This window comes from Hemiscyllium ocellatum, chromosome 2 (assembly GCF_020745735.1).
Source record: "Hemiscyllium ocellatum isolate sHemOce1 chromosome 2, sHemOce1.pat.X.cur, whole genome shotgun sequence".
In the NCBI taxonomy this organism is placed as follows: Eukaryota; Metazoa; Chordata; class Chondrichthyes; order Orectolobiformes; family Hemiscylliidae; genus Hemiscyllium; species Hemiscyllium ocellatum.
The window spans coordinates 69,875,458-69,902,725 of record NC_083402.1 but is presented as its reverse complement, the minus strand read 5'-3'; the positions used below and the strand labels follow the sequence as shown (position 1 = coordinate 69,902,725).

Genomic DNA, 27,268 nt, shown 5'->3' with positions numbered 1-27,268 from the left:
GGTACTGGAGAGAATGAATACTTGTGGATGTGGTGCCAATCAAGCGGGCTTCTGGATGGTATCAAGCTTCTTGAGTGTGGTTGGAGCTGCACTCATCCAGACACATGAGGAGTATTCCATCACACTCCTGTTTGTGCCTTATAAATGGTAGACAGGCACTTGGTAGTCAAGAGGTGAGTTGCTGCAGGATTCTTAGCCTCTGTACATGAATAGGAAAGGTTTGGAGGGATATGGGCCAGGATCAAGCTGGTGGGACTGGTTTGGTTCAGAATTATGTTTGGCTTGGACTGATTGGAGCGAAGGGTCTGTTTCCTTACTGCATGAATCTGGACTCTATGATTCTGAACTGCTCTTACAGCCACATTATTTACATGGCCAATCCAATTCTGTTTCTTCTCAAATCTTGTGGTCCAAGATTTGCTATTGCAATCCAGATAAAAGAAGAGTCCATAAGAAACTTATTTTCCAATGCTCTGCATTTAGAATATACTCAGTTTTGAGAAATAATCCACTAGCATAAAATGAAATGTCCATGCAGAAAGTGTTGAAAAGGTCTTTCCAGTAAACTGCATGTTCATTTTCCCATTGTACCATAGGAAGCACAAACTGGATGTCATAGGTCACTGATAAATAATGAGCAGTATTCCCTTTCAACTGATAATTATTGTTTTGTCTTGCAGAGCCGACCATGTAATTGATAGTGTTGCTTGTTCTCTTTTTATTCAGGATGTCTCACTCTGATCATTATTACACATCCAAATGACTAAAATGTTAATAAAATCCCTCTTGGCATTGGTCTTCAGCGCAGCAGGTTTTGAGACAGTTGAGCAGTCAAATGCAGCAGACAACAGGAAGGGCAATGAAGCAAATCAGAAGAAAGGGAACATAAAATGGGGTATGGGGTTCCATAGCTAATGCCAGGGGGCATTGTGGTCACTTGCTGTTCTGATGCAAAACTACAGGAAAAGAGTCATGCTTTCCATGAAAACATCTTGAGGTCTGTTCCTCCGCTCACTCTCATCCTCAGTACAGAAACACTTGCAATCTCAGCTTAGAAATGCATCCATACTTGATCACAGGCCTCAGAATACCTTTACTTCCATTGAGAGTCATAGAGTCATAGAGATGTACAGCAGGGAAACAGATTCTTCAGTCCAACTTGTCCATGCTGATCAGATATCCTAAATTAATCTAGTCTCACCTGCCAGCATCCAGCCCATGTCCCTCCAAACCCTTCCTATTCATATATCCATCCAGGTGCCTTTTTAAGTGCTGCAATTGTACCAGCCTTCACCACTTCCTCTGGCAGGCCATTCCACACATCTACCACCCTCTGCATGAAAACGTTACCCCTTAGGTTTCTTTTATATCTTTCCCCGCTCACTCTAAACCTATGCCCTCTAGTTTTGGACTCCCCCATCCCAGGGAAAAGACTTTGTCTATTTATCCTATCCATGCCCCTCATGATTTTATAAACCTCTATAAGGTCATCCTTCAGCCTCCAACGCTCCAGGGAAAACAGCCCTGGCCTATTCAACCTCTCCCTGTAGCTCAAATCCTCCAACCCTGACAACATCCTTGTAAATCTTTTCTGAACCTTTTCATGTTTCACAACATCCTTCCGATAAAAAGGAGATCAGAATTGCACACAATATTCCAAAAGTGGCCTAACCAATGTCCTGTACAGCCACAACATGACCTCCCAACTCCTGTACTCAATACTCTTACCAATAAAGGAAAGCACCTTCTTCACTATCCTATGAACCTGCGACTCCAATGTCTCTTTGTTCCGCAACACTCTCGAGGACCTTATGTGTATATGTCCTGTTAAGATGCAGCAATTCACATTTATCTAAGTTAAACTGCATCTGCCACTCCACAGCCCACTGGCCCATCTGATCAAGATCCCGTTGTAATCTGAGGTAACCTTCTTCGCTGTCCATGATACAACCAATTTTGGTGTTATCTGCAAACTATACTTCTTATGCTAACTTGCAAATCATTTATACAAATGACGAAAAGTAGTGGATCCAGCACCGATCCTTGTGGCATTCCATTGGTCACAGGCCTCCAGTCTGAAAAGTGACCCTCCACTACCACCCTCTGTCTTCTACCTTTGAGCCAGTTCTGTATCCAAATGGTTAGTTCTCCCTGTATTCCATGAGATTTAACCTTGCTGACCAGTCTCTCATGGGGAACTTTGTCGAATACCTTACTGAAGTCCATATAGATCACGTCTACTGCTCTGCCCTCCTCCATACACTTAGTTACTTCTTCAAAAAGCTTAATCAAGTTTGTCAGACATGATTTCCCACGCACAAAGCCATGCTGACTATCCCTAATCAGTCCTTGCCTTTCTAAATACATGTACATCATGTCCTTCAGGATTCATGAACTTGCCCACCACCGATATCAGGCTCACCGGTCTATAGTTCCCTGGTTTGTACTTACCATCTTTCTTAAAAATTGGCACCACATTAGCCAACCTGCAATCTTCCAGCACATCATCTGTGACTATCAATGATACAAATATCTCAGAAAGAGGCCCAGCAATCATTTCCCTAGCTTCCCAAAGAGTTTGAGGGTACACCTGAATGGATCCTGGGGATTTATCCACTTTTATGTGTTTCAGGACATCCAGCACTTCCTCCTCTGAAACGCGGACATTTTTCAAGATGTCACTATCTCTTTCCCCACATTCTATACCTTCCATGTCCTTCTCCACAGTAAACACTGATGCAAAATGCTTGTTTCTCTCTTCTCCTGCGGCTCCACACAAAGGCCGCCGTGCTGATCTTTGAGGAAATCTCTTCTCTGCCTAGTTACCTTTTTGTCCTTAATGTATTTTTTTAAATCCTTTAGATTCTCCTTAACTATATTTGCCAAAGCTATCTCATGTCCCCTTTTTGTCTTCCTGATTTCCCTACTCCAGTAGTATACTCCTACTGCCTTTATACTCTTCTAAGGATTCACTCGATCTATCCTGTCTATACCTGACATTTTTTTCCTTTTTCTTAACCAAACCCTCAATTTCTTTAGTCATCCAGCATTCCCTATACCTACCAGCCTTTCCTTTCATCCTAACAGGAATATACTGTCTCTGGACTCCGTTATCTCTTTTCTGAAGGCTTCCCATTTTCCAACTGGCACTTTACCTGCGAACATCTTCCCCCAATTAGCTTTTGAAACAAAATCAGCCTTCCGCCAATTTAGAACTTCAACTTTTGGATCTGGTCTATCCGTTTCCATCACTATTTTAAAACTAATAGAAGTATGGTTGCTGGCCCCAAACTTCTCGTAAAAAATGAGGTCTGCAGATGCTGGAGATCACAGCTGCAAATGTGTTGCTGGTCAAAGCACAGCAGGCCAGGCAGCATCTCAGGAATGATGAAGGGCTCATGCTCGAAACGTCGAATTCTCTGTTCCTGAGATGCTGCCTGGCCTGCTGTGCTTTGACCAGCAACACATTTGCAGCGGCCCCAAACTTCTCCCCCACTGACACCTCAGTCACCTGCCCTACCTTATTTTCCAAGAGTAGGTCAAGGTACATCCACATACTGAATCAGAAAATTTTCTTGTACATGATTAACAAATTTCTCTCCATCTAAACCCTTAACACTATGACAGTCCCAGTCTACATTTGGAAAGTTAAAATCCCCTACCATAACCACCCTATTACTCTTACAGGTAACTGACATCTCACAAATTTGTTTCTCAATTTCCCACTGACTATTTTGGGGTCTATAATACAATCCCAATAAGGTGATCATCCCTTTCTTATTTCTCAGTTCCACCAAAATAACCTCTTTGATGCATTTCTGGGAATATCCTCCCTCAGTACAGCTGTAATGCTATCCTCTATCAAAAATGCCACTCCCCCTCCTCTCTTGCCTCCCTTTCTGTCCTTCCTGTAGCATTTGTATCCTGGAACATTAAGCTGCCAGTCCTGTCCATCCTTGAGCCATGTTTCTGTAATTGCCATGAAATACCAGTCCCATGTTCCTAACCCCCCAACATCCTTACTCGTTTAAATCCTTCCAAGTAGCTCTAGCAAATGTCCCTGCCATTATATTAGTCCCCTTTCAACTCAGGTGGAATCCGTTCTTCTTGTACAGGTCACTTCTATCCCAAAAGAGATTCCAATGATTCAAAAGTGTGAATCCTTCTCCCATACACCAGCTCCTCAGCCATGCATTCATCTGTTTTATCCTCCTATTCCTGCCCTCACTAGCTCATAGTACCGGGAGCAATCCAGATATTACTACCCTTGAGGACCTCCTTTTTTAAATTTCTGCCTAACTCTCTGTATTCTCCCTTCAGAATTTCATCCTTTTCCCTTCCTATGTTGTTGGTTCCAATGTGTACAAAGACCTTCTGCTGGCCCTCTCCCTCTTGAGAATATTCTGGACCCTCTCTGAGACATCCTTGATCCTGGCACCAGGGAAGCAACACACCATTTTGGGCTGAAAATGTTTGTCCTCAATAGTCCTTTGCTGAATCATCAACCTGCTCATGGTCACAGCCAAAATAGTAGCCTCATTTCAAATATATTCAGAGCAACCATTCATATTTGTCATTGCTAAGTGACTAGAGCAACAGATAAAATCATCCCCAATAGAAGTTGAGTGCCTTCGATTAGCATTGCTTTACTTGGTTTCCAATGTTAGCACAGATACAGCTCTTATTGTTGGATATTTTAACTATTAAAGACTCTTATTTATCCGGAAAAAAACTTTGAATCCTCTTGAACCTTGAGAAGAGTCTACTCTATCAGAATCTGCAAGAAAATCCCACGGGAAGTTAAATCTAAGTAAAAACAATCAGCCTTTTTAGTTAAAAAAGATTATCTTCATTGTCAATGGTACCCAGGTTTTTTTGGAACATAGCTTGAATTTGAACAATAAGGTACAAGAAAGCAAAATCCTTAAAATGAAATTTAATCTAAGATATTGATATGCACCTTTGTTAGAATATACCATTGTTTTTCAAACAATTAGTTCATTAATAACCCTGGTTGATAGGTTCAGTATACAACACGTTGCTTTCCAGTAATTGCTTCTCACCGTTTCTAAATTGAGAATCCTTGACCAATTTAGGAAGCTGTTACACGCAAAGCTGATCCTAATCATTCTTCCACAGGATGGGAGATCCCTTCCTGCTGCCAATGCCATGCTTCCTTTTCCAGGATGGCTGATTTCAGCTGATAGCTCCCAACTTTCCTTTTATAATGCACGGAATGTACGTAAAATCCTGTGGAATCATTGGCCATGTGAAGACCCCTCCCCATGTCACCCATCCTGTGCGTGCTTCCTTTGTATATTCCGACATGTGGTTAACTGAAGGTACCTTTCATCATTACATCAGTGGGTTGCTATCAGGTATAGTCAACTGCTGCACAGTTGAGCTGGGTTCAACATAAGGTTTTTAGGACAAAAAATTAAGGTATGTTCTTTCTTGTATTATTTAGCAAAAATGAATTGTTTCCTTTTATGCAAAACATGTTTGTGTGTGTTTGTATATATTTAAATGAGGTACAGTGATATTTTGATGTATACAGCAAGTCAGCAAACCAGAAACAATCATTTTGGAGGATTAATTTTAAAAGTTTAAAGTGGAATAGTATTAATTTCAAATCAATTACATTGTGGACGTGAAGCTGTGTATCCAATGGTTAAAATAAAACATTGAGTTATGGATACCTAGTCCTTATAAGCTGTTCCTGACTGCAAATATATGATGTATTTTCTTCAAATGTACAATTCAATTTATGGTTGTATTGCACATTTTATACAGACTGAAATAACTGTAGAATTTCCAATAGTATATGTTTTGGGAGAAATCCCATTTAATTATTTTGGACCTATTACACTGTAGAAACATAAAGAAAGCAATTGTAGTTTAAGAGTCTTATAAAGAGTTCCTTATATTTTACTTTGGCGCATTTTTAACATTTATTCAGTTTTTCACTGCTCACATGCTATGTTCATGTTGTGTTCAGTCTAATGATACATTGGATGCCAAACCAAAATACTGTGGGAATGAAAATATTGTATGGAAAGGGCTGACTTTTTTGATATGTCCCACTTGTAAAGTTTCACAAAGAGCTTGTGCTTGGTTTGAGTCAGATGAGCAGTTGAATGCAGACTCTCAGGATTTAAACTAGACCTAATTCTAAGCCACGAGTGAGTTTCAAGATGTATTAAATTAACGACCTACTTTATGCTGTGATATATTTGCTTTAAGCCAGAAGAAGATTTGCAAGTTGGGTACTTATGAAAATTTCAATTCACAATCTGAATTAGCACTAGAGTCAGAGATTAAAGCTTTTTTAAAAGATGGGTTGTAAAGAATCCCACATCTTAAATGTCATGTGAGGTACACCAATTGTAAACTGGCAAAGGTAATTTGCAACTTTCTTCCCCATGTCAAAATGACTTTACCTCATTTCCTTTAATATTAGACAACAATGTATTAACACAGTATTAGAAATAGGGTTAAAGTTTTTGTTTATCCTATGGTTTCTGCAGATACTTCAACACTGCATTCTACCAGTAATATCTGAGGGAGCTACAATATCTGTAAAGCGGATCTTCTGTATAAACACTAGTAGATTTTTCTAATTTACCCTATCCTCGTGGGATGATCATTTCTATATTCAAATCCTGGCTCTTGGGCAGTCATACTGTACGTGACTAACAGATGCAAGCACAGATAGATTTTAGTGAGCATATTTAAGTTATAATGAGCAGAGTAGATTTCTCATTCTGAATAAGTGCATTATGCGTGTGAAAAATGAAATGGGATCACTGAACTTATGAATGGCTTATGCTAGGAACAATAACAAGTAGGAAAAACTATTGAAAGAAATGTCAATGTGCTCTTCAATTAAGCACTAAGGTAAGTAATATAGCTGCTAAGACATTAAATGATTGGTGTTTTTTTTAAATAAATACCTAACAACATGAGGCTATTTGATGGGAGCAATTGACAGGTGAGAGAACTACAACTCAAAAAGAAATTGATTGTTAATAGCTTTCCATAGAAAAGCCACAAGGCTGACTTCTAGTGGAATATATTGAGATATGAGAAAAAGAAATTGAAGAAATGTAGGTTTTTGAGTTGTGAAGACAATATCTGTAGAAGTATGAAAAATCCAATCCTGAGGGTTAATTTGTGGTGCATTATGAAAGTAGAGAGGATTGGGTTCAAACTGATGAATAATAAAGATTAGAGTCAGCAGATTGATCTAAAGTTTGTGATTAGCACCTCGAATGCGATGCCAACTAGGATCAAGGAAGGAAATCTCAAAATCACTTAAGGGACAATTGAATGAACAGTTGATAGCAAGGGTGGGTGCAAAATCTTTCTCAAGGGACGAGTTAAGGCAATTTGAATGACCTGCCTCGTCCGTTTGACTTGTGAATATTGATCATTCTGTTGTGTTTAGTACATTTAGGTGTTTCAGAAGAATAGTAATGTTTCATGAAAATGCAGTCATAATGTTTGAGACAAGAATGAACAATTAACTTTATACATTGAACCTATTATGTTATTGATTAGTTAATGCCATTTGACTAATTTCTCCACTGAATTTGGAAAAAATACGGTAATTTCAATATTTTATAGACTAATCCAAGAAAAAATTGCTATTAAAATAATCTTTTACAAATCTGTTATAACTTGCTGGAATGTTTTGACAAATACTTACACCATAAAGAATTTGTTGGCTATTGACACAGCAGGAGCTCTGTATTGAAGGTTACATTATTGATGGGTATTTTTGCTAAGTGGTTTCACTGGGGAAACTGCTGTTTGTAAACAGAAAGCACAGGTTTGAGACTTGTTTTTTTTATTGCACCACTTCGTTGCAGTTACAGCACGATCATTTTTGATTATGAGCGCTGGTGACTAACAACACTCTACCAAAAAGCCAATTGGGCCTATAAGATAATGGAGGAAGAATCTCCGGAGACAAGAGCGCTCCTTGCATATGTCTACCAATGTTCACAAAATATATTGTTTATGGGAGGAAATTCTACTTTTCAGGACCTTTTTACTTTAAAGCATCAAAAACTGACACTGAAATGTAGGTACAAAATTCAACTCCATAACATCAACATGAAGTGCCATTTTGGATACAAAATGATGTACGCATTGCATGTATTTTGTCCTGTGTGGTCTGCACCCATTTTGATGAGAGCATTAGCACAGGCGTTAGGAATATGCAGGATGCAAAATGCAAAGATTGCTACTCCAGTCGGTAGTTATCACTGATTTGACTCCAGCAGTGTTGTTTCCGTCCTCAATGCTTAAGATTCTGTCTTCAACATGCATTGAGTAAGAGAAGGCAGATTATCACATGGTGTATTTTAAAAGAATTCACACTGCTTTCAGGTTAGCTGTTGATTAATCTCTAATGACTCCGTCTCAGTTTGTAGGAATGCCTCAAGTTTTCTACTACCATTTAAAATCGATGAAATTGACAGGAGATAGTTTGCATATTTTGAAGGCCTTTGTTGTTCCTTCAAATGTCTAACTTTGCCCATTTGTTCCCCATCCTCATCGTTGTTGTTACCATCTGCTTTGCTATGCAGCGTGTCAAGGAAATTGAAGAGCTCTCAGCAGAAGCTAGGTCTTATCCACACGTGGCAAAAGCTGAACTTGCATAATTTCAATGTGACCTTTCACTACAGCACTCTAATAGAAGAACCATCATTCAACTTGCAATTTAACTCTGTTTCTCTCGACACAGATGCTTCTGGACTTGTTGAGTTTCTCTGGCATTTTCTGTTTTTATTTCAAAGCGTTGATGGTTTCTGCTGGTGGTGCAGTGGGAGCTGAGATTTCAGTTATCACATAGTGAATCACTACAGAACCATTAGCGTTCACACGGAGTTGGCTGTCACCTTCATGCAAGAAGGGATGGTCTCCATGCTCTACACAAAATCATGTGCCAAGTTGGTGTCAACGTCCTCTACCTTTCTTGACATTGCTAACAGATTATCCAGCAAACATGCCAATGCACGAAGCATTTCATGTAATGTCCATCACTCCTTTACAGACCCACCCCCCTCTAAATTCTCCACAACAGAACTTATATTTATCCCCACCCTTGGGGAGTGGGTATCTGCATTACATTTTTCCCCTGCCCTGGTTAAAGGCCATTCATGCCAATGCTATTTTATACATTAAAACACCCACAATGCCCATATCTGAGGAGCTCTGACTAACCTTCTGAGATTCACTGAATGTTTCAATATCATCAGTCACAGTCTCCTGGTATGGCATGCAACCTCCTGGCCTCCCACAGCAGCCTCCCAGTTTTGGCATGGTGATGCCTGCCTTGAAGAAGTTTTCCTCCTCTCTCTACAAGAATGTCAGGGAGTCCCTCTCCCACTGCAACTCCCAGGTCATTTCCTCCAGCTCAGCACTGTCCCCATGACTTGTCTGGACTTGTCCTACCTGCCGATCTCTTTTCCACCTATCCACTCCACCCTCTCCTCCCTGACTGATCACCTTCATCCCCTCCCCCACTCACCTATTGTACTCTATGCTACTTTCTCCCCACCCCCATCCTTCTCTAGCTTATTTCTCCACACTTCAGGCTCTCTGCCTTTGTTTCTGATGAAGGGCTTTTGCCCGAAACATCGATTTTGCTGCTCCTTGGATGCTGCCTGAACTGCTGTGCTCTTCCAGCATCTGCAGTCATTGTTTTTACTACCATAGTGACCTCCCAGCCTTGTGCAGCAGACTCCTTTCATTGGAACCTCCTAGCCTGGCAAGCTCCTGCAATGGCCTCCTCTCATAGGTCCTCCTGGGGTGGTGACCTCCCGGCCTGGCACAGCAGCCTCCTAACATGGCGACCTCCCGGCCTGGCACAGCAGCCTCCTAATGTGGTGGCCTCCTGGCCTGGCATAGCAGCCTCCTAACGTGGTGACCTCCTAGTCTGGCATAGCAGTCTCCTAACGTGGTGATCTCCTGGCCTGGCATAGCAGTCTCCTAATGTGATGACCTCATGGCTCGGCATAGCAACCTCCTAACACGGTGACCTCCTGGCCTGGCACAGCTTTCTCCCGGCATGGTTGTCGCCAGTGTGGTGTGGAACCACGGCCTAGTGCAGACTGGAAGCAAGGTGCTAGCGTGGTCTGCTATACTGGATCTTTAGCTCTGTAATGATGGATATTTTATTTTTATATTGTTTGAATCTTGTAACTAAACAAGCTGTGCTTAGGTACCTTTGTATCTAAATCAGCACCATAATTGGCAGTGTATAAAATTTTCACTATAATCATTGACTATGTGTGACAATAAAGGCTATTCTATTCTATTCTATTCCACTATTTCCTGCAACGCATTCTGCTGCAGCTCTGCCTAGCCAGCTGCCTGTTCCTGGATAGCAGAAGGAATAAGGCATATGAAGTGGATGCAGAAAGGGAAGGGAAGAAGGCAAGAGATGCATTCCTCTATCACCTGCAGCTGTGAATCAGAGAAAGGTTGAAGGATGAAGGGATTGTGAGATGAAGGCTTAGGCTGGAACAAACTACCACCCTCAATCCTTGCAGCTCAGCTATGGTTAGTCCAATGAGTAGTCTCACTTAGGGCAAGGAGATGCAGCTAAGCCTGTCCTCCTCTAGTTAGCTGTGGCTGACTTCAGCTTCAAACAACATGGGGTGACACAGTGGCTCAGTGGTTAGCACTGCTTCCTCATATTACCAGGGACTCAGGTTTGATGCCACCCTTGGGCTAACTTTCTGTTTGGAGTTTGCACATTCTCCCTATGTCTGCATTGGTTTCCTCTCAAAGATCTGTGGGTTAGGTGGATTGGCCATGGAAAATGCAGGGTTATAGGATGGGTGTAGCAGAATGTGCTTCACAGGGTCAATACGGACTCAATGGGCCAAATGGCCTGTTTCCACAATGTATACATTCTATGATCATGTAAGAGAGGCAATTGTGTCAGTGAGAGCCATACAATGTCTTTGTGTATTGCATCTGTCATGATTGGAAAGTTGATTTCACTGGGGAAATAACTATTTGCATTTTCAAACAAGTTTATCCACTCCCCGCTTTGTGGGCTACCATGTAAATAGTTTTCAAATCCATAAAATAATAAGACCCAAACCAGAGTATCCATATTTGCAGACAGAAACCATTTGGCTCTCATGTCTCTTCTAATTGAAGTAATCTACTGAGGTTGATTATTAAAACTAACCTGGGTCATGGATAGTAAAGTCACTATAATCCTACCAGAACATAGGATTCCTGTCTTATTAGTGATGGTTTAACCTGAGGGTCACCATATCTCAGACAAGAATACTTCATGGTAATCTTAGGCAGAGCAGGAATCAAGCCTATGCTATTGACATTACTCTGTGTCACAACCCAGTCATCCAGCCAAATGAGCTGACTGGGTAGTAGTATGCAGCAATTTAGGGTTTCAAGAATTTTAAGATATTAGATCTCATCAAAAAAAGCAATCTTTTTCAGTGGAGATAGAAAGAGGAGAGCAATATTTGCAACAGAAAAAAAACTGTTAAATACTTGAAACAATTCCTCTCTAAAACTTTGATTTGCTTCGAGTACATACTAACTTTTCGAAAGCAGAGCCACAAAAAATATTAAACACTTCTGTGGTTAATTGTGACATATGCTTTTCATTAAAGTGTAAAGCATTGAAAGCCTTTAATGCCTTTTAAAATGCAAATTTAGAAATAATTAAAGCCACCAGTCAAATTGTTAATCAAGAATTCAGACGCTTTTGTTCGGCCAAAGACTTTGGGTTCAGTCATTAATGATTTTCGCATATTTCTGAATGAAATTGATAACTGAAAGGAAGGCATACCAATGCAGTTAGGCAGCAAGTACAGTAACAATACAACAGATGTGACTTTTCTGACCATTAGAATAGGGATAGACTGGGAACTTGTTTGTTGCGTTTCCTCTACTATTTCTCTCAACTGGACAAAGCTGCATTTGACTGCAGCTTGTAGTAAAGAATACTGAATACAACTGAAAAGACAATAGAATCAAAGGATTCAGAACAAATGGCAGTTACGGTTGCTATTGTCATGATATGAAAGGGAACTTGGCATGTTGGCATGCAATGTTCGTGAAAAATGTGTATGAGGGGAGCAAGGAGGGATGAAGAGGAAAGGTTCAACTAATCTCAATTAGAGCATTTGGGGGATAAGGTGGGAGGAAGTATTGTGAATCACTTCATTCTTAAAGGTGTGACTCAATCCTAAATTATAAATCTAGGTGAGTTTTATTTTCATTCTTTCTTTTTATATATTATTGACATAAAGATTAATTAGCATGTTTGTACAGGACGACATAATTAAAATTTGGTCTATTGATGATGGACTGGTCGGCAGGAAAATGGGAAAAACAGGACAAAGATGTTAGGTTGTGCCTGTGGGGAGCCTGTTTAGAGTCATAGAGATGTACAGTACAGAAACAGACCCTTCAGACCAACCCATCCATGCCAACAGATATCTTAAATTAAGCTAGCACCATTTGCCAACATTTGGCCCATATCCCTCCAAATCCTTCTTATTCATATACTCATCCAGATGCCTTTTAAATGTTGTAATTGTACTAGCCTCCACCACTTCCTCTGGCAGCTCATTCCATATACACATCACCCTCTGTGTGAAAATATTGCCCCTCAGGTCCCTTTTAAATCTTTCCCCTCTTACCATAAACCTATGTCCTCTAGTTTTGGATACCCCTACTCTGGGGAAAAGACTTTGTCTATTTACCCTATCTATGCCCATCATGATTTTATAAACCTCTATAAGGTCACTCCTCAACCTCCAACTCTCCAGAGAAAATAGCCCCAGCCTGTTCAGCATCCCTATAGCTCAAATCCTCCAAGCCTGGCAACATCCTTGTAAATCTTTTCTGAACCCTTTCAAGTTTCATAACATCATTCCTATAGCAGGGAGACCACAACTGGATGCAGAATTCCAAAAGTGGCTGAAACAATGCTCTGTACAGTTGCAATTATGTCCCTTAAAAAAAATTAAAGGCTACTTCTCACCTTCATGGGCATTTTAACCAATCAGGAGGGCATGGTGCCATATCAGGAACCTGCTGAGTAATCTCTGGTGACCTCCCAGTGGACTTTGGTCGTCTGGGTGGTCGTCCTTTTTGTACAAACTGTGGATCACAGAGCACCAGCCTGGTGGGAATGGTTACCCCCATGAAAATAGCACCATCTACCTTTACTGAACTCCATACCTCACCAGGACCTGCTTGACTCAGCTGAGCACCCTCGATGCCACAGATACGAGTGCACACCTGCCAATGTATCCAGCTGATACAGGTTTATTTTATTTTAGATTTGATGGCAGCTACTTAATTGACTGCTGCTTACACAGTCTGGCCTCTGGCCCTGGCTCTGCCTGGAAAGGGAGTCCCCCTCATGAATGACTTTCAGCCTATCTGCAGAATTGCAGCTTCCAAGAAACTGAAGATTTTTAAAAATATGATAAAAGGTACAATACAATTATTGGTTGCAACATAAAATGATTTATTAGTTTATAAATCCATTATTTAAAAGCTAAAGAATTATTTTAAAATGAACACCCAGTACAATATGTGATGAACAAATATATGTTTGACAGCATTTTCGGATTATTTCTGCTGACTGGAGTAAAATAATTTCACAACTGACCACATCTAAAGAGAAAATAACAAAACTCAATATTAAACCTGTTACCACTGAGTGAGATAAAGGTAGAAGTTCAGCTGAAGCAAGTTCCTGCTGCAAAAATAGGTGATGGGATTTGAACATACTCCCAGACATATTTGTAAAATGACGAAGCCAAATTTGCCAAATAGCCTTAGAAGAACAAAACAGATGAGCTGGTCAAGCATCTTTGTATGATTCATTAGTGGGGACTTGGGGATTGAAGATAGCACTGAAACCAGGATCAAAATGTCCCATAGGTAGTTCCTAGAACAGTTAGAGCTGAAGTGGTGGAAGCTTTATTTTGAGCCACCTCTACTGATTAAGGACTTCAGGTGCTACTGTTCCAAACCTGGAATAGTGATGCACAGCATGCACAGAGGTTAACATTAATTGTAAAACTGGTATTAAAACTTCAATTTAAAAATATTAAGTGGGTTGCCTGCATACCTGGAAGTGGTAAGCTTTCTCTCTTCCAAGAAAAATCAGTCAGGATGGACTTCCATCCAAAATTAAGGCTCTTCCACATCAATTTCATAACGTAAAACCGGATACAGCTATGGTAAGGCTCTGCCCTGAAACGTCCTTTGTCTTTGGGTTTTCAAAAGCGTGCATTCTCTGTTCCTTGATATTTCTATGAAATAAGCTCCCGTTGCTTCCAGCTGGAATTGAAGAGGTGAAGTTGAAAGATCACAGCTATATCCAATTATTTCTTCAGATCTTTTTTCAATAACATTTCTTTGACTATATTCTCAAAAGAATGATTCAAGCTTATATTTTTCTTTCCCTAATCTATTGGTGCTGAGGTCAGTGGCAATACCACAGCTGCAGGTACACTTGAGATCAGCGAGGTCAGTGCAACACATGATTCACACGCTGGCTGCTGGCCTCTATGTTTTGGCTTGCATTGACTTTATCCATAACATGATTAAGAAAGTGCACTTTAATTCTTCAACTTAATAAAATAAAAAATCAGGTTCAGATTCATGTTGGGTATGATGTGCTGTAAATCATTTGATTTGATTCCACTTCTTCTACCATAGAATGATACAAGTCAATAATATGTTGATGTGTCATAAAATATTGAAGTAACCTTGCCATCACTGCTTTCTAACATAAATATATTATTTTGCAAGCTGTACTTGTCTGGTTGTCTATCAAAATGCTAAGTAATTCAAGACACTTTCAAACAGGGCTTAGAATCTGTTTTAAAGATTTCAAAACCCAATTCGTAACTGAATCTGAGCTCCATCTTAGTTGAAGACCTTGTATTTTTATACCACTGGACATCCTACTGTTCACACCATAACTTTTACCAGGTTTGGAATTTGTTTCCTGATTCATTTTGTTGTTAGAATAGAATAATAGCTTAAGGTAGGAAAGAAAGTCAAATGTTGGTGAGGATTCATTAGGGCAGGAGCTGAAGCATGGAGCTAACTAACAGAGATATGGGAACACCAGCCAGGTGGCAGGAAGAAACTCGAAGGGAAAAAAGAACCTGCTTATGGGAGCAAAGCAGAATAAACACCTGGGGAGAACTGATCGTACCTTTGGGAACATCCAGCTGTCAGGAGCACTTTGGAAGAAGAGAGCAGAAAAGAAAGGGGGAGCACCTATAGGGCTTTGGAGAGTGCCTGAAGGAGCAAGGTGGCTTTTAAAAATTATTTAATTAGTAGCTGATATAGTACAGTAATGAGGAAAGGATGCCAAGGAAATTCCTTATTTTACAACATGCCATTGAAAACTATATTATTTTGTAACTCAAATAAATGCAATATCAAGGGACAATGCACTGAAGATTTTAATTGCTTATACAGAAAGTGCCACAAACAATCATATCTCCAGACTTTAATTCATACTAAAACAGAAAGTTCCATATTGTAGAAAGGAAATTGCATAGTTTCAGGAAATGCTGGTGGAAAACTTATAAAACCCTCCTTTGGCCTACTCTGTGTATGATGGGATCAATGCCATTTGGTATTGGAGTGTATATACTATTATAATGCTTCCACGATTAACATAAATGTTAAAGAAATTCAATTAATTGCCAATGAAGAGGAAGGTGCTAGGATGACTTGTTGACAAAAGCTGTGGTATAAATATCTCAGATTTTCTTTGCTGCAGAAATTTGCATAAAATTTTGTATTCCCGTTCTGGCTTAGCACATTTACAACTAGTCTGTGTTATATATATCGAAAGCCTTACAAAAACAAATCCTCAACCACATCATCCTCTGAGAATCTCAGAGCAGGCCAGGTGTTACTCTTAACTCTTACACCCTCCTTCACCATTTAATTGAAGATGTCTGTCTCTACTCCCTTTGGAATTTATTCAGTGACAAGCTCAACCAAGCAGTCATAGATGTAAGCCCTGTGTCCCTCCTGGGGAGCTTTAATCAGTGTTACAATTGTCCTCAATGCTTATTGGAGTACAGACTCATTCAATAATCTAACAACATAAACTTCAATCTCTTTACATGGAGTGAAAATTTCCTTTGTTGAAGGTGAAATTCCATGTCAACGGTTCAGGAGAGGAAATTTGATCAATTATACAATGACTCCTGCTGGAACTGTGTTTATTTGTCAGCTAAGGACAGTATTGAAATCAGCTGTAATGCTTTCTTGCTCATATCATGGACAAAGCTTACACATAAATATTTGGCCATGATATTGGGACAGCACAATGAGAAAGTACCCTAATAAGCTGGCAATACCTCCAAAGAAGGGCTGATAGAAGAAAATTAATTCAAAACAAATATATGTTGATCCATATGCCTCCTTTTGGATCAGAAATGATTTGAATTAAACGGCAAAAAATAAAATCTTTCAGTGATGAGGTAGACAAAATAAAAGAAACACAGTCTTAAAAAGCAGCAAAAGACATGAAGACAAACCCAAGCTCAATCACAGAGTCAGTGGCTCAATGGAAAATCTCACAAACAAACACAAACTGGAACGGAAAATGATTGCAATTTAGAGATGTGAACTAATGATTTCACATCATAATTGTTTATCAAGGTGATCTTGTGATTTCACATGGTGATCATCATACAGAAGCAATCTACTGATTACACATTGTTATTGTCATTTGGAAATAATTTAATGATTTTACACTGCAGTTGTCATATGAAGATGATCCACTGATCTCACGCTCTTCATTGCAAACATGCTGAAGCCATGTGTTACATCTTAAATGTTTCTCGAGAAGGGTCAACAAACTCAGCACAGATTGAAGATCACGTTTGGGACCTCCTATGAATAGGCTCAGCACCTTACTGAGTGATGCATTTACCTGGTGAACTATTAGACAGGCCTTTTAATATTATCCTAAACAAATAACCAAAGGTAATCAACATTTCCATTTTTAAAAGCAGAAATGACACTGATTTACATTTGTGTATCTTCAATGTGGCAATGATGTGGAATGACATAGATACTAAACATGCATGTGCATTGTTTCTCTGAGTAGCAAATAACGCAGAGCACCATTTTCCACTTTCTCATTCTGGTCTTTTATCCTGTTGGTGAGGAGATACTGTACAGGTTGTCAATAATTACATTTCAGCTGGACTTAAATTAGCAAAAGACAACCCATTAATTTCTCCCACCAACTGGACTTGCTATTTCGGGAAGATACATCGAGTTACCAAAGAATGCTGCTTCAACATGGAATATCAGACCACTTACACTGCAGGTAGCCATCAGTTGTGCAGTTGCCATGGGAGACAACCCTGTAATATAAAGGTGGCGTAAGTAATTTGGCAGTTCCATCAGCACTTGAACTTCCTAAGAGTGTTGTTCTATCCCTTGTACATAAAATGACCTGTAAATTATATTTTCATCTCAACCAGTATAACAACAGGACCACAAAAATTGTTGAGGTAATGGAACTGTATCCCAGCAACAATCGGCAACATCAGTACAGGAAAAAAGAAGGAAATAATATTCTTATTCATTAGTCGGATTTCAAAATGTTTTACTCTGAAGATTTATATTTTGGAGGTTACGTCTCTTATTTCCCTTGAGTCCTGCAATACCATTTGTCCTCAGAGGCAGAATATATACTCGGGAAGAGTGGCAAATCAGATGTCATTCAGGGCCAGCCTGCTATCTTCAAAAGAATAAAAACCAGCTTTGAAACCCAGTCTCTGAAGTGGCTCAGAATATTGTCAGTGAAACGTCAGACAAAACAAACACAGATGGTGGCGTGCTAAAGGAAAAAAGGCTTCTATTAGAAGTCTTGCTGTTAAAATCTCTTCAATCTGAGATTTCTAAGGAGTCAACCCCCAGAATTACTTTGATTGAAGCTCCATTTTCACCATAGTTGCTGATGTATATCTGATGTGAATTTCCTGTTCATTGATAGCAGAATTGTTCATGTCAAAAACACAAAGTTATTACAGTGAAAAATAGTTACAAATGAAAATTATGGAACATTTTTCAATGCAGTTGGTGAATGTTACTCATGCAAATAAAAGCTGTTTAGGCAAATACAGGGAAATGTTAATGTAATGTAATGTTATTCTCAGTTAAAAATTGTATAAACAAATAGTTTGCATCTCCCTTATTCAAGTACCTGTATATAAGATAAGAATGTATTGGCTATTATTAGAGTTAGAAAAATTGATAGCTAAATCAATGATTGCATATCAATCATGCATCAGGAAAGGGCAAAGCCAGAACACTGAGGACTGGCCTAGCCAGACAAAAGGAAGGAGGCAGGACTGCAGATGCTGGAAGTCAGAGTCTATAGATGTGAAGCTGGAGTAGCATAGCAGGTCAGTCAGCATCCAAAAAGTAAGAAAGTCAATGTTTCAGGCCAAACCTCTTCATCAGGACTAGGGAGGGCGAGGGACCCCAGAAGTATATAGATAGAAGGGGCTGGCGGAGGAGGAGAGGGGTGGAGGGTAGTTGGAATGGTGATAATTAAAGCAGGTGGGGGGGCTTATTGTGATTAGTCAGTAGGAAGGGTGAAGTGGATAGATAAGTAGCAAGATGGACAGGTTAGGACAGCTCAGGGATGCAAGGAGGGGGGATGGGACTAGATATGGGATAAGGCTGGGAGAGGAGGGACTTTGAAACAGGTGAAGTTGATGTTGAGCTATTGGCCTGTAAATTTCCTAAGCACAATACCAGGTGTTATTCCTCCAGTTTCCATTTGGCCTCACTGTGACAGTGGAGGCCAAAGATGGACCATGTCGCGGGGGGAGTGGAGAGGTGGAATTAAAATGGATGGCAACTGCCAGGTTGGTTGATGCACACAGAGCACAGATGCTCCATGAAATGGTCCCCAAGTCTGTGTTTGGTCTCCCCAAAATAGAGGAAACCACATGGGAAGCAATGGGGACAATAGATCAGGTTGGGTGATGAGCAGTTAAATATCTGCCAGAACTAAAAGGATTGTTTGGGGCCTTGGATGGAAGTGAGAAGGGAGGTTTAGGGCACCTCTTGTGGTTGCAGCTGAAGGTGCCGGGTGTGGTGGTGAAGTTAGCTGGGAGTATAGACAAGGGAGACATGGAATGAAAGGTCCCTGTGGAAAGCCGACAGGAGTGGGGAAGGAAATATCTTTTTGGTGATGGGGTCTGATTGTAGGTGGCTGAAATGTCAGAGGATGATAAGTTAGATTTGGAAGTTGGTGGGGTGATATGTGAGGACTGAAGGGACTCTATCCATATTGTGGTTGGGAGGAAGGTATTTGAGGGCATAAGTGTGGGAGATGGGGGAGAAGCGGTTGAGGGCATTATTAATGACTAAGGAAGGGAAACTATGATCCTTTAAGTGGGAGGACATCCTGGAGTGAAGCACCTCATCCTGGGAGCAGATGTGGCAGGAAGTGAAGGAATTGGAAGTATGGGATAGCATTTTTGCAGAAGGGTGGGTGAGAGGAAGAGCAGGACCGGAAAAATTTGACTAAGGTAATGGTGGGACAATCGTAGGCCTTAATACATAGGAGCAGGAGTTAGTCATTCGACCTTTGATTATTCAATGAGATTATGGCTAATCTGATAATACTCAACTCCATTTTCCTGTCTTACTTCCACAACCCTTAATTCCTTTATTGATTTAAAAATCTTTCTGCCTCAGCCTTGAATATAATTGACAACCCAGCTTCGACAGAATTCCACACATTCACTATCCTCTGAGAGATGCTTTTCCTAATTTCTGTCCTAACTTGGTGACCTCTTACACCAAGGTTATGCACTCTGGTCCCAGACTCTTCCACAAGGTGAAATAGCCTCTTTGCACCTATCCTGTCAAGTCCATGAACAATCTTATATGTTTCAATAAGGTCACTTATCATTCCTCTAAAGATTGAGTACAGGTCCTACTCAACTGCTTCTCATAAAACAATCCCTTCATATCCAGGATCAACCTAGAGAACATTCTTTGGATTGCCTCCAATGCGAGTATTCATTGAGTATTTCATAGATAAGGGGACCAAAGCTGTTCACAGTATTCCACGTGTGACCATGTATAGTTTTAGAAGACATCTTAATGTTTATAGTCCATTCCATTCCATTTGAGATAAAAATCAATGTTCCATTTGCTTTCCCAAGTATTTTTTGATCTTGGATGCTAGCTACTTGTGATTTATGCTCACTGACTCAAGGCACGGTAGCTCAATAGTTAGCACTCCTGGCTCACAGCATAAGGGAGCCATGTTCAGTTCCACCCTTGGGCGACTGTCCGTGTAGGGTTTGCACATTATCCCTATATCTGCTTGGGTTTCCTCTGGCTGCTCTGGTTTCTTCCCCAGTTGAAGCTGTGCAGGTTTGATGGATTGACCATGCTACAAAGTCCGAAGTATCCAGGGGTGAGCAGATTAGATGGATTAGCCACAGGGGGAATGCAGGGCAATATGGTAAGGGGTGATTCTGGTTGGTTTACTCTTTGGAGTGTTGGTGTGGATGCAATGGGCTAATTGGCCTGCTTCCACACTGTAGGTATTTGCTGATTCTATGAAACCTCTCTGTTCTGCAATTTTTTTCCCCATTTTAATAATATTCAGCTCCTCTATTCTTCCTGCCAAAATGCATGACCTCATGTTTTATTCCATCTGAAAAATATTAAGTTGCGTCTATCCCTCTCTGCCTCTATCCTTGTCTCAATCCCTCCTCACCACTTGCTTTCCTATCTATTTTTGTATCATCTGCAAACTTGGCTGTGGTATATCCATTCATTTAATCTAAGTCATTAATACATATTGTAAATACTTTTCGTCCCACTACTGATCTAGTTACATGTTACCATCCTGAAAATACTCCTTTATCCTAACTCTCTGTCTTCTATTAGCTGGCCAATCCTCAATCCATGCTAATATTCTACTCCAAACACCACAGGTTCTTATCTGATTAACTAGCCAAATGTGTAATAGCTTATCTTTTAGAAATATATCTATTTTGCTTGCTATATTCTCAAGCAATTCTGTTAAATTTATCAGGCATGATTTCCCCTTAATGAAGCGATGCTGATTCTGCCTGATCATATCAACTCTTTCGAGATCTTCTGCTATTAAATAAATTAGAATAAGCTCTAACATTTTTAAAATAACAGACCTACAGTTACCTGCATTTTGGCTCCTTCACTTGTTAGATAGAGATATTATTTTAGCAGTTTTCCAAACTTCCAGCACTTTTCTGGGAATTTAAAGATTCGTGGAAGATTACTACTAGTATATTCAATATCTGTGTAATTACTTCTTTTAATATCCTAGGATGTACCCCAACAGCTTCAGGGGATTATTCGATCCTTAACCTCATTTGTTTCCTTTGCACTTATATTCTAGTGATAGTTAATATATTTATTTCCTCTTCCCCTTTGGTCCCTTGATTACTTAGTAACCTTGAAACGGTATTAATGTTTCCTACTGTGAAACCTGATGCAAATTCTCTTCCATTTCTTGGACTCCCCATTACTATTTCCCTCGCCCCATTCTCCAAAAGACCTGTGCTCACTTTGACCTCTCTCTTCCTATTCACATGCTTAGAAAAGCTCCTGCTCTCCATATTGAAATTACTTGAAATTTTATCCTCAAACTTTTTTTTCTCACTATCTGTTATGTGTTGGTCATTTTTTCTTGGTTTTAAAACCATCCCAATCCTCAGCCATACCAGTAATCTAACCAGTGGAACACATGTAGATTATAGGTTAGTAGAATTATAATTAGAATCTCACTACAACTTATAATTCAATATTGCAGATACAAAGTTCTTTGGTAATCCCCAAATAATACAGGTATTGATAAATAGTAGATTGCTACAAGTGCAGTAATTGCTGAACTATCAATACAGAAAATGGAGCCATGATTCTAACCCAGGAGAAAAATCGGGGATAAAATTTATTTGATTTATTGTTGTCTTGCAGACCAAGATGCAGTGATAAGTGTTGTTTTGCATGCTCTACAATATTGTATCGTACAAAGTGCATCAGATTAGCAGACCAGAGTGCAGAATACAGTGTTAAAGCCACAGAGAAGGTGCAGCGAGAGAGATCAAAGGTCAGATCTTTCAGAGGTCTGTTCAAAAGTTTGATGACAGCAGAAAAGAAATTGTTCTTGAGTCTGTTCATGTGTATATTCCAACTTTTATGTCTTCTGCTGGATGGAAGAGGCTGGACAAAATTATAACCAGGGTGAGAGGGTTCTTAGATGATGTTGGTTGTTTTCCTGAGGCAGTGGGAAGTATAGATGGTGTCAATGGATGGAAGGTCGTTTGTATGATGGACTGAGCTATTTTCACAACACTCTATAGTGTCTTTTGGTCTCGGGAATAGCTGTTGTCTTACCATGCTGTGATTCATCGGAATAGGATGCTTTCTATGGTGCATCTATAAAAGTTGGTAAGAGCCCTTGTGGACATGCCAAATTTCCTTAACCTCCACGGAAGTAGAGACATTATTATGCTTTCTTCACCATCACATTGATGTGGGTGGATCAGGACACATTGCTGGAGATCATCTCTGCCTGGAACTTGACGCTTTCAACCACTTTCACCCCACATCATTGATACAGACAGGGGCATGCCCTCCACTCTGCTTCCTGAAGTCAATGACCTGCTCCTTCATTATGCTGACGTTGATGGAGAGATTTTCTGGCTTTACACAATGCTGCTAAGCACTAATGAGTGATTAACATGACCACAATCACTGGTTATTGACAAAATAGTGATGTAATAAATTGCAGGAAATGGCCTACTAATAAATGGCAGGATAAGGATAAGAAGGAATGACAGAATAGGAATATGAGTAATAACAGTACAGCAGTATAAGAACTGACAGGATAGTGATAAAGGTAATGATAGGATAGAAAGTTTAGCAATGGTTGGATGGTTTCAAGGGTTGACAGCCTAGATGTAGAAAATGACAGGATAGCAACCACCAGTGATTGACAAGACGATAAATCCATTAATAATAGGACAGTAAATTGAAACATGGAAAGGCAAAATAGTGATTACCAATTAAAAATGATGCAAAGTGCATTTCTACTGAAAGCAGCATTTGATCATTAAGCTATCATTATTTGGTATTTGTTCATTCACATCCATATCTCTAAATATTTCCTGGTATCAATCACCAATCTGGCTCCATCTAACTCAAAACATAATGGAATACAGCCAGCAAGACTATGGTTCTCATGAGAGAGCTGGAGCATAATTACCTTAATGTATAATTATATCAAAAGTATATATTGTATGTTATAAGTATAAGGAAATTAACTGTTAATGCCAGTAAAGAGCAATGGAGGTGCCAGCAGTGAAGAAAGCAGGAGTTTTTTCATTGTTCTGTACTGAGTGTTGTACTGACTTTCACAGTCCTCATTGATTTAGTCAGTAGAATTATGTTGATGCCCTATCAGGAAACTGAAAGATCAGGCATTGGCCTTCCATTGTGTTGAGAGTCTTAATATTCACGAGATTAAGTGGACAGTAAATGCATATTTATAATCCCACTCATTATAAATAGATTTGCACCATAAGACTGGCCAATTATAAAAATTGCAATTATTAAAAATTCAATTCAAATTATCTGTAATGTGGCCCATGCAATGACAGGATAAATATAATCAATTGTTATGACCTTGTAATGGATGCTGTAACAAAAAGTAATAGAGATTAAGCATTACAATTATTTTAACAATATAATTTTAGCATTTTTTGTAGTTATCTTCAGTTATGCTTACAATAATTGAGTGTGAAACCTGAACTTGATTGGGTTTTGACAAGGTGAATCAGAACAGTCATTATTATCTCTGATCCTCCAATTCTGGCCTCACTGATTTTAATTGATTTACAAGTGATGGCCTGGACGGTATGTTTACAAAGCAAAATAGCTGCCATTATCCATCTGTGCATGCACAGTTACATCCATGACATCACTCCAGCATGAGCTTCATTTTTGAACTAATTGTAAAGTCTTGGAAAACACAGTAACAAATTTAACCAGTTTGTAAATTTCTCTTGTAAGCCGGTCCCTGTTTCAATGAAAAAAAAAGGCTTATTAATTGTCAGACAACATCCCACTGCACTTGTATAGAGACCAGGCTACTTAGCAGTCATCAGAAATACCAATTTGCAAAGACATCTTTTTCACAGAAAGATTATATGTGTTGCTGTGTTTTCCTGGATCTTCCAACTAATTTAAAATATAACATAAGAATTTTTTATAGTCTAGTTACATGGTTTCTGCTTGAAACTTCTGTTGGCACAACATACAGGGTCATTTCTGCCAGTTTTGTTCAGGTTCAACTTTCGCATTCCCAGACTGGGAGCTAGCATGCCCTTACACTCAGCCTTGAAGCACATGTATATCTCAGTTGCTTAGGCCATCAGCTTTGGAATTCTCTCCCTATACCTGCCCCATCTCTATGTCTCTTTAAAATGTTCGTTGTAATCTGCCTCTTTATTTAAGCTCTTTGGCCACCTTGGATAATATTTTCTGATGTGCATCTCTGTCAAATTTTGACTGATGACACTCCTGTAAAGAATCTTGGGATGTTTTATTATTTTAAAGGTACAACATAAATGCAAGTTGCTAATAATGGCTGCCAGCTGAGGGGAAATCCATATACATTCAGTAGACATGTTCCTTTTGTTGTATTCAGGTGAAGTGCTTAATAGTGTGAAACTGTTAACTATAACTGGGATTTCCAAGATCATTTAATACTCGCATGTTGCTTGTCTGCAGCTGTTAATGTTTATGTGGTGAGTTAAGTGTAATTTTAAATATTATTATTTGGTTGTTAAGTGCTAAATACAATGTAATCCTATGAGAATCCTGCATTGTGGGAGGTATCAAATTATTTATTTATATACAGCTACTTTCTATCAAACTTGAAAACAAAGCATCTATGTAACTATTCGAAGTTTTAAATAACCAACAGCTTTATTGTTTATAACCAGCTATCACAGATGCAGTGAAATGTCATTAACATGAGAAAAGTACATTTTGTAATTACTTTGTATGTTCAGTTTGTGAATTTGCAGTATTGCTTTATAATGTGCCTTAAATTATGATGCTTCTACTAGGAGCTAATGATGCAATAAACTTGACATAAATCATTTGAAGTCATAGACAAAAGCTTGACTGTAACAATAAATGAAATTCAGTCAAAATTGCCATTATTTCAAATCTAGAAAAATAATACTTATAACATTTTATCTACATGAAAATTGTTTGACAAAACTCAAAGGATAGCTGTGTTAGAGTGTGTTGAGCTCACCCACAGTGTTGCACACTACAACTAACCTCAGTGCTCCTGGCTTAGGTCAGAAGCAATCAACTTAGCTTCTTGCTTCTAATTGTTGTAGAGCACTGTCTGTTTGGAAGAGGAAATTCGGCAGATGTCAGAAAGAATGAGATCAGAGTTGAATGTGATGCTTCACAGTGATATAAAGGAAGAATGGACTGGAGCAGCAAGTATCCTTGGAGGCATATTCCAACCTGGAGTTAACTTTGAGACAAAGGGGAAAAGTAAGAGTGAGGAAAAGGCAAGAAGGACACTGGCACTTTTTATTTGTTTGCATATCTTTAAAAATACAGGTAAGACCAAAACACATCATTGCCTAATGTCACTAAGACAGATAGACAAAGGATGATTTATAGAATTATACTCTCGGAATCTTATCTTACAGACCAATGTCCAACCCCAGGTACATCCTGTCCCATCCAGTAGGGCTCACCCAAAAAAAGTGACAACACTGTGCTATACAGTCAGAGGGAATTGTCCTGGGAGTCCTCAGCATTGACTCTGGACTTCGTGGTATCTATCCACTCAAAGCTGAGACAAGGAAACATCCTGCTGATTACCACATACTACTTCACCTCGGCTGATGAATTAGTGCACCCCATGTTGAAGACCACTTGGAAGAGGTACTAAAAATGGCAAGGGTGCAGAATGTAGATTTCAATGCCAATATCAAGAGTAACTCAACAGCAGCACCACTGATCCAGCTGGTTGGGTCCTAATTGACATAGATGCTGGACTGGGTCTGAAGCAGGTAGTGAGGGAACCAACAAGAGGGAAAAACATACTTGAGCTCATCCTTACCAATGTGCTGGCTGCAGATGCATCCCTCCATGATATTATCAATAAGAATGACCCCCTCATAATCCTCGTGGGGACAAAGACCAACTTTCAGTCGTGCATGTGGAGAAGATGTTTCCAATAGTAGGAGAGACTAGCACCCAAGGACAGGGTTTCAGAGTGAAGAGAATATCTGCTCTGTCTAAAAAGAGCTTTTATAGGGAAGAGTGGTATGAAGAAAATGAACATATTTCAAGAAGGAAGTCCAGAACTTAGGATCTAGGCAACTAAGACAAGACGGGCAAGTGGTGGAGCAATTAAAATCAGGGACTGTAAGAAGTGGAGAATACTAAGTACACCAGAGGGTAGTAAGGCCTGGACTGGTTACAGTGATAGTGAAAACTGAAATCACAGAAGGATTTGGAAACATGGATGAGAATTTTAAAACCCAATAGTTGTCAGATCAGCATCTAATACAAACCAGGAATCTTAGGGGGTCATGAACTAAACTGGTTAAAGTCAGGATTTAGTTAATAGGAATTAGGACATAGAAGATGGAAAGTAGGAGCTTGGGCAGGAAAATATTGGAATAGACTGCAGATATCAAAGGCAATGTAGTCATTGCAGCACAGTTCTAAACCAACTGGCATACTTCTCACTATAGTGTCATCTTTCACCAAAGTTTATCAGAGTTGGCTGCTGGAAAACCGTTTGAAGAAAGAGTAAGTGGTTCGGAAAGAGGACGATATGCAATAATTAAACAATGCTATTCTTTGAATTTGTTTATATGTAGCAATAGCTCAAATGGAATTGTTTTACCTGCATCAGATAAACATGCAGTACTTTTATCTCATTGTTTAACTACAATTCTTTTCTAATACTCTTGCATTACTAATCTCAGCTAGAGCATTGCATCATGGTGAAATAGCTTCAGCAATAGTTTGGCGACACAATGTCACTGTTACACGCAATTCAACTCAACAATGTAAACATGGTTCTCACATTTCTAAATCTAGAGGCCCTCAAATGACTGACTTTAATCACTTGGAAGGGCTT

General features: G+C 39.5%; 1 protein-coding gene across 1 annotated transcript in view; it reads left to right on the top strand.

Annotated features, from left to right (window-relative positions):
- Window positions 1-5,375: 5,375 nt before the first annotated feature.
- sema6a (sema domain, transmembrane domain (TM), and cytoplasmic domain, (semaphorin) 6A) overlaps window positions 5,376-27,268 on the top strand; it is a 146,654-nt gene continuing 124,761 nt past the window's right edge. The window contains exon 1 of the mRNA XM_060837533.1: window positions 5,376-5,442. The gene's annotated coding sequence lies outside the window, so the exon portion shown is untranslated. The remainder of the gene's footprint in view (window positions 5,443-27,268) is intronic.